The following is an 8,829-nucleotide window of genomic DNA, read 5'->3' as shown; positions in this document are numbered from 1 at the left end:
CTGATGATCTGAAAGTGTAAGCCAAATAAACTCTTTCTTCCTCAACTTGCTTTTTGGTCATGGTGTTTCATCGCAATAATAGACCCTGACCAAGATGTCTGTTTATTTATTGACCCAGGGAACATAGTTAGGGTTATTTACAGAAACATGGGTGTCTTAGTTTCCTTTCAAAAGTTGTGACAATACACCAGCACCAAAGCAACTCATAAAAGAAAACATTTAATTTGGGGCTTACAGATGCAGAAGCTTAGAGTTCACGACCATCATGGCACAGAGCATGGCAGCAAACTAGCAGGCCCCGTGCTGGGGCAGCAGCTTAGAGCTTACTGCAGGTAGAGAGAGCTAACTGGCAATGAGGTGGGCATTAAAACCTCAAAGCCCACTCCCAGTGGCACACCTCTTCTAACAAGGCCCCACATTCAAATCCTTCCCAAACAGTTCTACCAACTGGGGACCAAGTGGTCCAATATATGAGCATGGAAGTGATATAGTATTTAATATTCCTAAGACCAGAAGAATCCACAACAACTGTGTTAGTCACATTCCTGTCACATGACAAGTAGGTGACACAATCAACTTAAAAATAGGGAACTTTTAGTTGGGTTTGCAGTTTTAGAGGCTCAGTCCATCTCAGTCCATTTCATGTTGCTTTGTGCCTGTGGTGAAGCATGAATGCCTGGTCAAGAATGCGTCTTACTTGGTGGCTGCCAAGTAACCAAGATGGAAAGGCGGAGCCCAGACAAGGCTGGGAGCACAGACAACACAGGTTGGAAAGTGAGCAAATTGGTGGTGGTTTGATGGAATAGGGAGAGAAGCTGAGTGGTTTGCGCACTCTGAGGAGAGGCCTAACTGGAGATATGAAGGCGGTTGCTGTTGATCGTCCTTGGGAGATGGTGAATTACACCGTCCATCACTAGAGCCAATAACAAATGCAAGTGCCAACAGGCCTATGCCCTTCTTCCTTTGAGAAAACTGACCACTGTGTGAGTTGCTGTGACTCCCAGAGTTGCATGCTAGCCCAGGATGAAGAGCGTTATCTGCAGAGTGAAGACCCTCAACTGATCCAACATGTCCTGCTGTGACTACTTCTCATAACTGGCCCATTTGCTCATCTCCTGAGTTGGCTGTGGTGGAAGTTCAACCGTGAGACTGGACAACTCCATGTTGAATGTGCTGTGCTTAACTTTGGCCAGGGATTTATTCCCTTTGGAATCTTAGGGTTCGACAAACACTTAACCATCTTAGCATTCAAAAAGAGATGTCATTGCTGGCACAATATGTGTGGGCAGCGCTATGATGAGCAAGTATGTAATGTGGAGAGAGAGAGAGAGAGAGAGAGAGAGAGAGAGAGAGAGAGAGAGAGAGAGAGAGAGAGATTGAAAGTAGAATGGTTTATGCACTATGAAAAGAGGTGGAACTGGAAACATGGGGATGGTGAGGAACAGCTTGTTGGGTGGCCTGAGCTGCCCCCTGAGGCCATGGTGAAGTCGTGGCCTGTGCTGCCACTGAGGGCCATATCTGGGCCCATGGCACTGCAGCAGCAAGGGTCTGTGTCAATGCTCACAGCCCATGTTAGCACCAAAGGCCACGTGGACGACCTTGGTCTGGGCTGCTGCCTGGGCCTTGTAAATGTCTAAGGGCTGAGCAGAGCTGCTCCTTCCCCTTGTGGGAGAGCCGGTCCTGATGGTGGGAGTGTGGGTGAGCCAGCCCTGCCACCTCTAGTCTCCTTTAGCAGGTAGCAGGCAGAATAGCTGACCCTAAGGGCATGAGGGGAGAGCTCTCCCCTCATTGGTGACAGCACTCAGGCCTTGTACCCTGCCTGGGAAGCACTGGAGAGCTAGCTTCGGTGGAATGGGTAGGATGACTGATCCAGAGGACATGAGTGCAGGAGAGCTGTCCCTGTCCCTCACTGAGGAAATTTGGGAGAGCTGGCCCTGATGGCATGGGTACAGGAGAGCTGGTGGGCAAACCAACTCAGCTACCACACAGGCCCAGATCCATGGCTCTGAGTTGGCCCACCCAACCTCTACCCTACCTGTGAACCGCTGGAGCCCATGAAGGGGCCAGTCCTAAATAACTAAAGCTGCAAGACCTCCATGACAGAGGCCTCGAATCAGACCAATGACTCATAGCAACGGACATTCGCAAGTGAAGCTGTTTGGGCAAAAAGGTGTACTGTGTGACAAACTGTGGCACACTACAGCTTCCACAGCAAGATGTTTGTTTGTTTTCTTTTCTTTATGTAGGTTGCAAGGTGGAGAAGCTGACATAGAGGGCTGAGGAGATGAGTGGGACTGGGGTGTATGATGTGAAATTCACAAAAAAAATCAATTAAAAAATTTTTAAATTTAAAACAAAGAAGGAAAGGGGAGGGAAGGAGGGAGGGAGAGGGAGAGAGAGAGAGAGAGAGAGAGAGAGAGAGAGAGAGAGAGAGAGAGAGAGAGAGAGGATGTCCCAATGCCCCTTCAAGGGCATGCAACTGTATGGTGAGAAGACTAGGAAAAGTCCTATCTCCTCCCAGCAGTGACATCATGGACCATTATGGGACACATATCCAAACCATAGCAACAATCATAACCTCCTGAACAATGAGAAGTGATGTGGCAGCAGCCTTAACTACTGCTAAGGAAAGGGGTGCATTTAGTGGGGTTGCACACTGCGCCCTGCTACGCTGATCCTACACAAGGAAGCGAAGCTATTTGCAGTGTTTATTGCAAGCAGAACATGGCCCTTTTCACACAAGGGACTGAGTGTTTATTGGCATAGCAAAGATTGTTGAGGTTAGAGTCTCTAGAAATTGCTGACCTAAGGGAAAGATCTAGGCATAGAAAATATAGCCTCAGCCCCATGGGCAGAACAGGCAAAATGGAAATCTGGTTTGTTCTCTGTTGGAAACTTCCATGGAAAGACCTGAGAGAGCCTTGATAGCTGGAGGTTGCGCTTCTCTGGTATGCAGGTCTAGACAGATTTAGCAACAGTGGCTCTTCCTAAATATATGAGCTTCTCCCTGCAAAGACTGTGTGGTGAGAGCCATCCTCTTTCCGCATGGGGGGGGGGCGGCTGAATTACGCACTGCAGAATCTTCAGGCATGCGGCAGAAGCATTCATGTTAAAAATCTACACTAAAAAGCATACAGATCTGTTTTCAGATCTTTGGAGAGGGAGTAGTATTTATGGAATTTGGAACACCAGCTCTAATTTTTTTCTGTAGACTATCATCAGCACTCACCTTGGCAACCTGACTAACCCTCGCATGCGCATCTGTCTTCCTGGCCATGTAGGGAGTTTCTGAGGGGTCGAATCCGCATGGTTCATTCTTCAATATTTTACAGTGTTTTGCTTAAAGAAAATGCTCCACGGTTGCAGATAAAACAAGAGTTATTAGCAGCAGCAGCAGCAGCAGCAGCAGCAGCAGCAGCAGCAGCAGCAAGGAAATAGCTTCCAGGACTGCAATAGGGGCAACTAGGGAAGTGCAAGATGAAAGGCACTTCCTGTGTGCGCATTGTCTCTTGGTTTTGTTTGGCCGGTTGATTGTTTTCATATCATAAAACAAAACAAAACCAACTAACTCATTTAGGAGTAAAATCGCCTCCTGCTGCCTGCCATTTCTGGAATTTTCTAGGCAGAGCCATGGCCAGCCCTTACCTTTTAATCTTCCTCCTAAAGTCTGGAGGCAGCTGACTGCTTTGTTAAGGAGGAACCTGCTGTACAAGGAGTGGGTTGTAACTGATTACCTGTGGGTCTGCTGAGGTGAGCCGCAACGAGGCAACAATTCTATTTTCTCACCCTTTCCTTCATGGCGAAAATCACTAACGAGGCTGTTCAAGGAGATGTGACCCGTCTGCCTCCAGAGCAGTGGTATGTGGAAAGGGAAAAACAAAACCCTTTGTTGTGAGTTCTTACTGGATACTTTGTCAGCGCTGATGGTTAATTACTGTCGGGTAATACTTTGTGTGATTAATTGACCTTTCTTAGCAGAAACAAAGGCCACTTACTAATATATCAGAAAGCAGGGCGCATGCTTCGTAGTTAGCATTGCTGCTTGGACTGGGGGCAATTCTATCGGAACCCCTCCTTCCGACCATACCTACTTAGAAATAGTATTGTATTTCCTCCCCCCTGTGCCTCTTTACCCATGAGGCTTCATGTCTATTGGCAGATGTTACTTTCAGAGTCCCCAAAACCAATTATTTTACTCCTAAATGAGGTTTTTATTTTTTTTAATGATATGAAAACAATCAACCGACCAAACAAAACCAAGAGACAATGCGCACACAGGAAGTGCCTTTCGTGTTTCTATGTCTTACACTTTCCTAGTTACTCCTATTGCAGCCCAGGCTTGCTTTACTTTGTGTCAGAGCTGGAAGCTATTCCCTTGCTGCTGCTGCTGTTGCTGCTGCTAATAACTCTTGTTTTATCTGCAACCGTGGAGCATTTTCTTTAAACAAAACGCTGTAAGATATTGAAGAATGAACCGTGTGGATTCGACCCCTCAGAAACTCACTACGTGGCCAGGAAGACAGATGCGCATGCGAGGGTTAGTCAGGTTGTCCAGGGTCCCTGCCCTGCACACACACACTGTGGCGGTCTCCCTCGGAGCAGGGAACTTGGGCCACAGCTCTTCTCCTGAGCTTCTGGCTGGTGGATCCGCTTGTCTCCTGGTGGCAGGCCTTCAGATACTGCAGAAAGATCATGTCCGACAGAACGCACTGTGTTCCCAACAAAATTACTCCTTTTTCCTGAATTCTCTATTTGGGTTAATATAGAGCCACTGGGATGTCTGAAGTCTCCTCCTTCGGTAATGTTGAATCTACCTCTGGGTCTGTCGGGTTTTAATCTCTACAGCGTCCGTCCTTCTTTCCTCTCTTCTCCATCTCTCACCATCCACAACCAGTCATTGCGTAACCTTCTGCCACAGCCATGTAGCAGATCCCTTGGTCTCCGGCTTCTCATGTCCTCATGTGGGTTCTTTACCTGGAAAACCCTTTTCTGTTGTTTGTGGCTCCTTATAATCTTCCAGTGAGCGAAAGTTCCAGGGTGGGCACGTGATGCCATCACACGTGGCCCGTACCCACATGTGTGGAGCTTTCCACATTTAGCGTTCGCCTCTGTGTCTGGTTCTTCCTATCCCCAGCTCTCTGCCCACTCTCACCTCCTACCTTCCCTCTACCTTTCCCATCCCCACTCACCTGCTAAGTAAGTATGGTTTTTTTTTTTTCATTTAAAATTGTTTTGTATGTAGCTTCTCAAATGAGCATTTTCCTGAAGTGCCCTTCTGTCACCCTGGGCTTGTTTTCTGTCGTACCTAACATCATACGGATCTTATGTATCAAAAGTGCCATCTCAGGGTCATGTAGGGTTTGATTTATAGTTCTATTCCCATCATTTAGCATAGTCTCTGTTCCCAGTGAGTTCAAGTAATTATTATAGAGTGTTCAAACAGTCTAATAACATTCTCCAGGGGCCAGCCTTTCCATACTTTTTTTTTTTAAATCACTAATTTTTTGTTTATGTCTGTGTGATTGTGGATGTCTGTGTCACAGTGGACATGTGGAAGTAAGAGGAAAATCCATGGGACTCCATTCTCTCCTTCCATCATGTGGGTTCTAGATAGAGAACCCAGGTCACCAGCTGAGCCATCACACTTTCCTAGGGCAATTCTTTAATCAAATTTCCCCCATTTTACTGTTTTTTTTTTCCCTCACTTTTGAATGTAACTTTTCCCCCTGGGTGTACATTATTCCTCCGTCTCTGGGTGCCATGCTATGACAGCAGCTGACAAAGAAACAAAGAATATATTTAATTCTATATAAGTCGATGCCAGAGAATTAAAATTCTATACAACCCTAACCCCAAACATGGTGGTATGTGGGGATGGGGACCAGGCCAGGTAACCTGGATGAGATGAGACTGTTCTGTCAGAATTAGCATCCTTATTAAAGGCACGCCAGAGAGCGCCCTCTTGCCCACTTATGCATAGAAGGCCCTGCGAGGACACAGCTAGACAGAGGCCACCCGCAGGCCAAGTCAAGGGGCCTTGGGATGAGACCCATCTTTCCAGCACTTTGACCTTGAATCTCATAGTCTTCAGAACTATTAAAAAATACATATGTGTTGTTTAATGAAACCAGCCTAGGGTATTTTGTATGAAAGTTGAACCAAATTGTAACAACATATAATATTTCAAGGGTACAGTTTTATATATTGGGGCGATGGGAAAACCTATTTCATAACAGCTCATCTGTCTGTCAACTGTATCATCTTGGGAAGTATCATGTCTCGCATGAGTGTCATCTGACAGGATAGCTGCTGTCATTACTACATGTGACCAAGTCTAAGAAAAAGTCCAACCCATACTCATAATTCTGTACCTCCCTAGGGTGGATTTCTCCTCTGTGACCCTAGACACTCTGGGACTCTCGGCTCAGCCCTTGCTGCTTCTTTTCAAGTTTCCTCAAGGACAACAACTTCGTTGACATTGACCCCTCCGCCCTTCTCCTGCCAAGGAGCTGGGTTGAGAACAGGTGATGGAGGGGAGGAAGGCAGGGGAGTAACCTGAGATGTCCTTTCATACTTCAGTGTGAGCCAAGATGGTATTTCAGATCCAATGAAAGGCTACAGGGGATCAGCTTGGCTTCCCTGAAACAATGAAGGAAACATTTGGTGCCAACAAAACAATCGTGAGTTTCTACCTTAACTGGATAGGCGTTTATATCATTTTAAAGCCAGGGTCCCAATGACATCTATTCTGGTTCTCCTTTTATTTGGTCTTCCTTTAGTTTGAAAAATAATTCACCTCTGTATTTGTTGTTCTGGAGACTGTCCCATGTTTCCAGGATTGCTAGGTAATGAGTACGCAACCCATTGCACATGAGCACACGCATCCATGTGGCTATTATCTGCTTGCAGTAAACATATAAGCTGAAAACCAGCAGGAACTTTGTATACAGCACTACCAAGTACTTCTCTACTTCTTTTAAGCCAGTGCTTATGGTGTCTGTGCTGAAGAACTGTTAAAAAAAAAACAATACACAATATCTTGTGTGTCGATACCTTCATAAAATTCAATACATATGAATTGTTAGGAGAGGAAGGAGCAAATGTGTATGCACTGTGGAACACTTTTATTAAGTCATGTGAGCAAGCCTCAAGACAGAGGCCACCTTCAAGGTCAAGGTGGCAGCAAAGTAGCTTTCATTCTGAGGCCCTTTGACCTGGAACTTCTTAGCTCCAAAGTTATAAAAATAAATGAGTATTGTGTGATTAAAGCAGCCGAGTGGATCATCAGGCTGCTATAATATTATGCCCACCATGTCTGTGTACAGGAGCATCTCCTTACAGGAGCATCTCCTTACAGTTGAGCAGAACGACTGTTGAATAACTCAGCCCTCGGGTCTATTTCTTGGCCCCACCCTTAAGGTACTCTCTTGGAATTGCCCAGAAAGTTCTAGGGGCTTTTTTTTTTTTCTAAGCTCCTAATGTCCTGGCTCCCTTTTCAGACCATGAGACACATTTCCAGCCGAAGTGATCTGAGGGTACTCTGCCTTCCAGGCACTAACTTAATCGAAAGGCTAATGAGCAGCGAGCGCCCCTAGAAGTAAGATGTGGCAGCATGGTATGATGCTAGTGTCTATTTTTTCACAAATAACTCTTATGTATTAAAGGCCTTTCAGAATTAAACCCAAACACACCGGGATGGGAAAAACCATCAACAGAGAGTAGCGACGGGGTATGAGGATTGGCTGAGTGTGACCCCCCGAGACTGAGACAAAGTCAAGTAGCTGAGAGACAGGTCCAGAAGGCGGGGCAGAGGTGAGAGGTGGGAGAGAGACTGAGAGCCTTTCCCAGGCTTGGTTTTGTTAATAAGGGCTCAACAGCTGCCTTTTAATAATTCACCTCACACTGGCTGCTCCGAAGAGCCATCTTTGCATTCTTCCCGGGTCCTGCCCTGAGCTCGCTTCCTCCTCCTCCTCCTCCTCCTCCTCCTCCTCCTCCTCCTCCTCCTCCTCCTCCTCCTCCTCCTCCTCCTCCTCCTCCACCGCGGACTCCGGCAGCTATCTCATCAGAGTCCTCGAACTCTTTTCTCACCGCATTTGGCCCACCGGTGTGCCGCACCACGTCAGACACGGCAGTGGATACCAGCTCTGACATCACCATGAAGGACTTGAAGGAGAAGGAAGCTGTGGAGGAGGCGGGGAGCGGAAGAGACTCCTGCCAATGGGAATGCTATGAACGAGGGAAATGAGGAGCAGGAGGCTGACAATGAGGTAGATAAAGAGGAGGAAGACGGTGGAGAGGAAGAGGAGGAGGAGGAGGAAGAAGATGACGGTGAGGAAGAGGACGGAGATGAAGAGGAGGAAACTGAGGCTCCCACGGGCAAGCCAGGAGCTGAAGAGGGTGAGGATGACGGTGTGGACACCAAGAAGCTGAAGACTGATGAGGATGACCAGACAGCACAAAGGAAAGGCTGAACTTAAGGCCACCGTGACCTAGTCACCCCCCACTTCCCATCTCAGAATTTAAACGTGGTCACCTTGGAGCAGAGAAGCAGGCCCCGCCCACCCCACAGCGGCAGTGCCACCCACAGAGGACACGCGCTCTTCACCACCCCACCAAAACCATAACATGAATCTGCAACAGAGGAGGAAAAAAAAGAACCAAAACTTCCCAGGCCCTGCTTTTTTTTTTTTTCTTGAAAATACTCTAAAGGGAAATTTTGTTTGTATTTTTTATTTCCATTTTATATTTTTGTACATATTAGGGGTCAGGCATTTTTAACAATAACCGGTGACCACACCAGCCTTCAGGGCGTTCTCTGTTCAACTTCTG

The 8,829-nt window shown here is 46.9% G+C and overlaps 1 pseudogene across 1 annotated transcript; it reads left to right on the top strand.

Annotated features, from left to right (window-relative positions):
* Positions 1 to 3,796: 3,796 nt before the first annotated feature.
* On the top strand, positions 3,797 to 8,528 carry LOC311606477 (prothymosin alpha-like; annotated as a pseudogene). The gene is made up of 3 exons: positions 3,797 to 3,858; positions 5,135 to 5,196; positions 8,055 to 8,528. The product of its transcript is annotated as a prothymosin alpha-like (transcript).
* Positions 8,529 to 8,829: the final 301 nt, after the last annotated feature.

The sequence above is a fragment of the Acomys minous genome (genome assembly GCF_964271855.1).
Source record: "Acomys minous genome assembly, chromosome: 10".
Taxonomy (NCBI): Eukaryota; Metazoa; Chordata; class Mammalia; order Rodentia; family Muridae; genus Acomys; species Acomys minous.
Note: the sequence above shows the minus strand (reverse complement) of the source record. Positions and strands in the feature narration are given on the sequence as shown.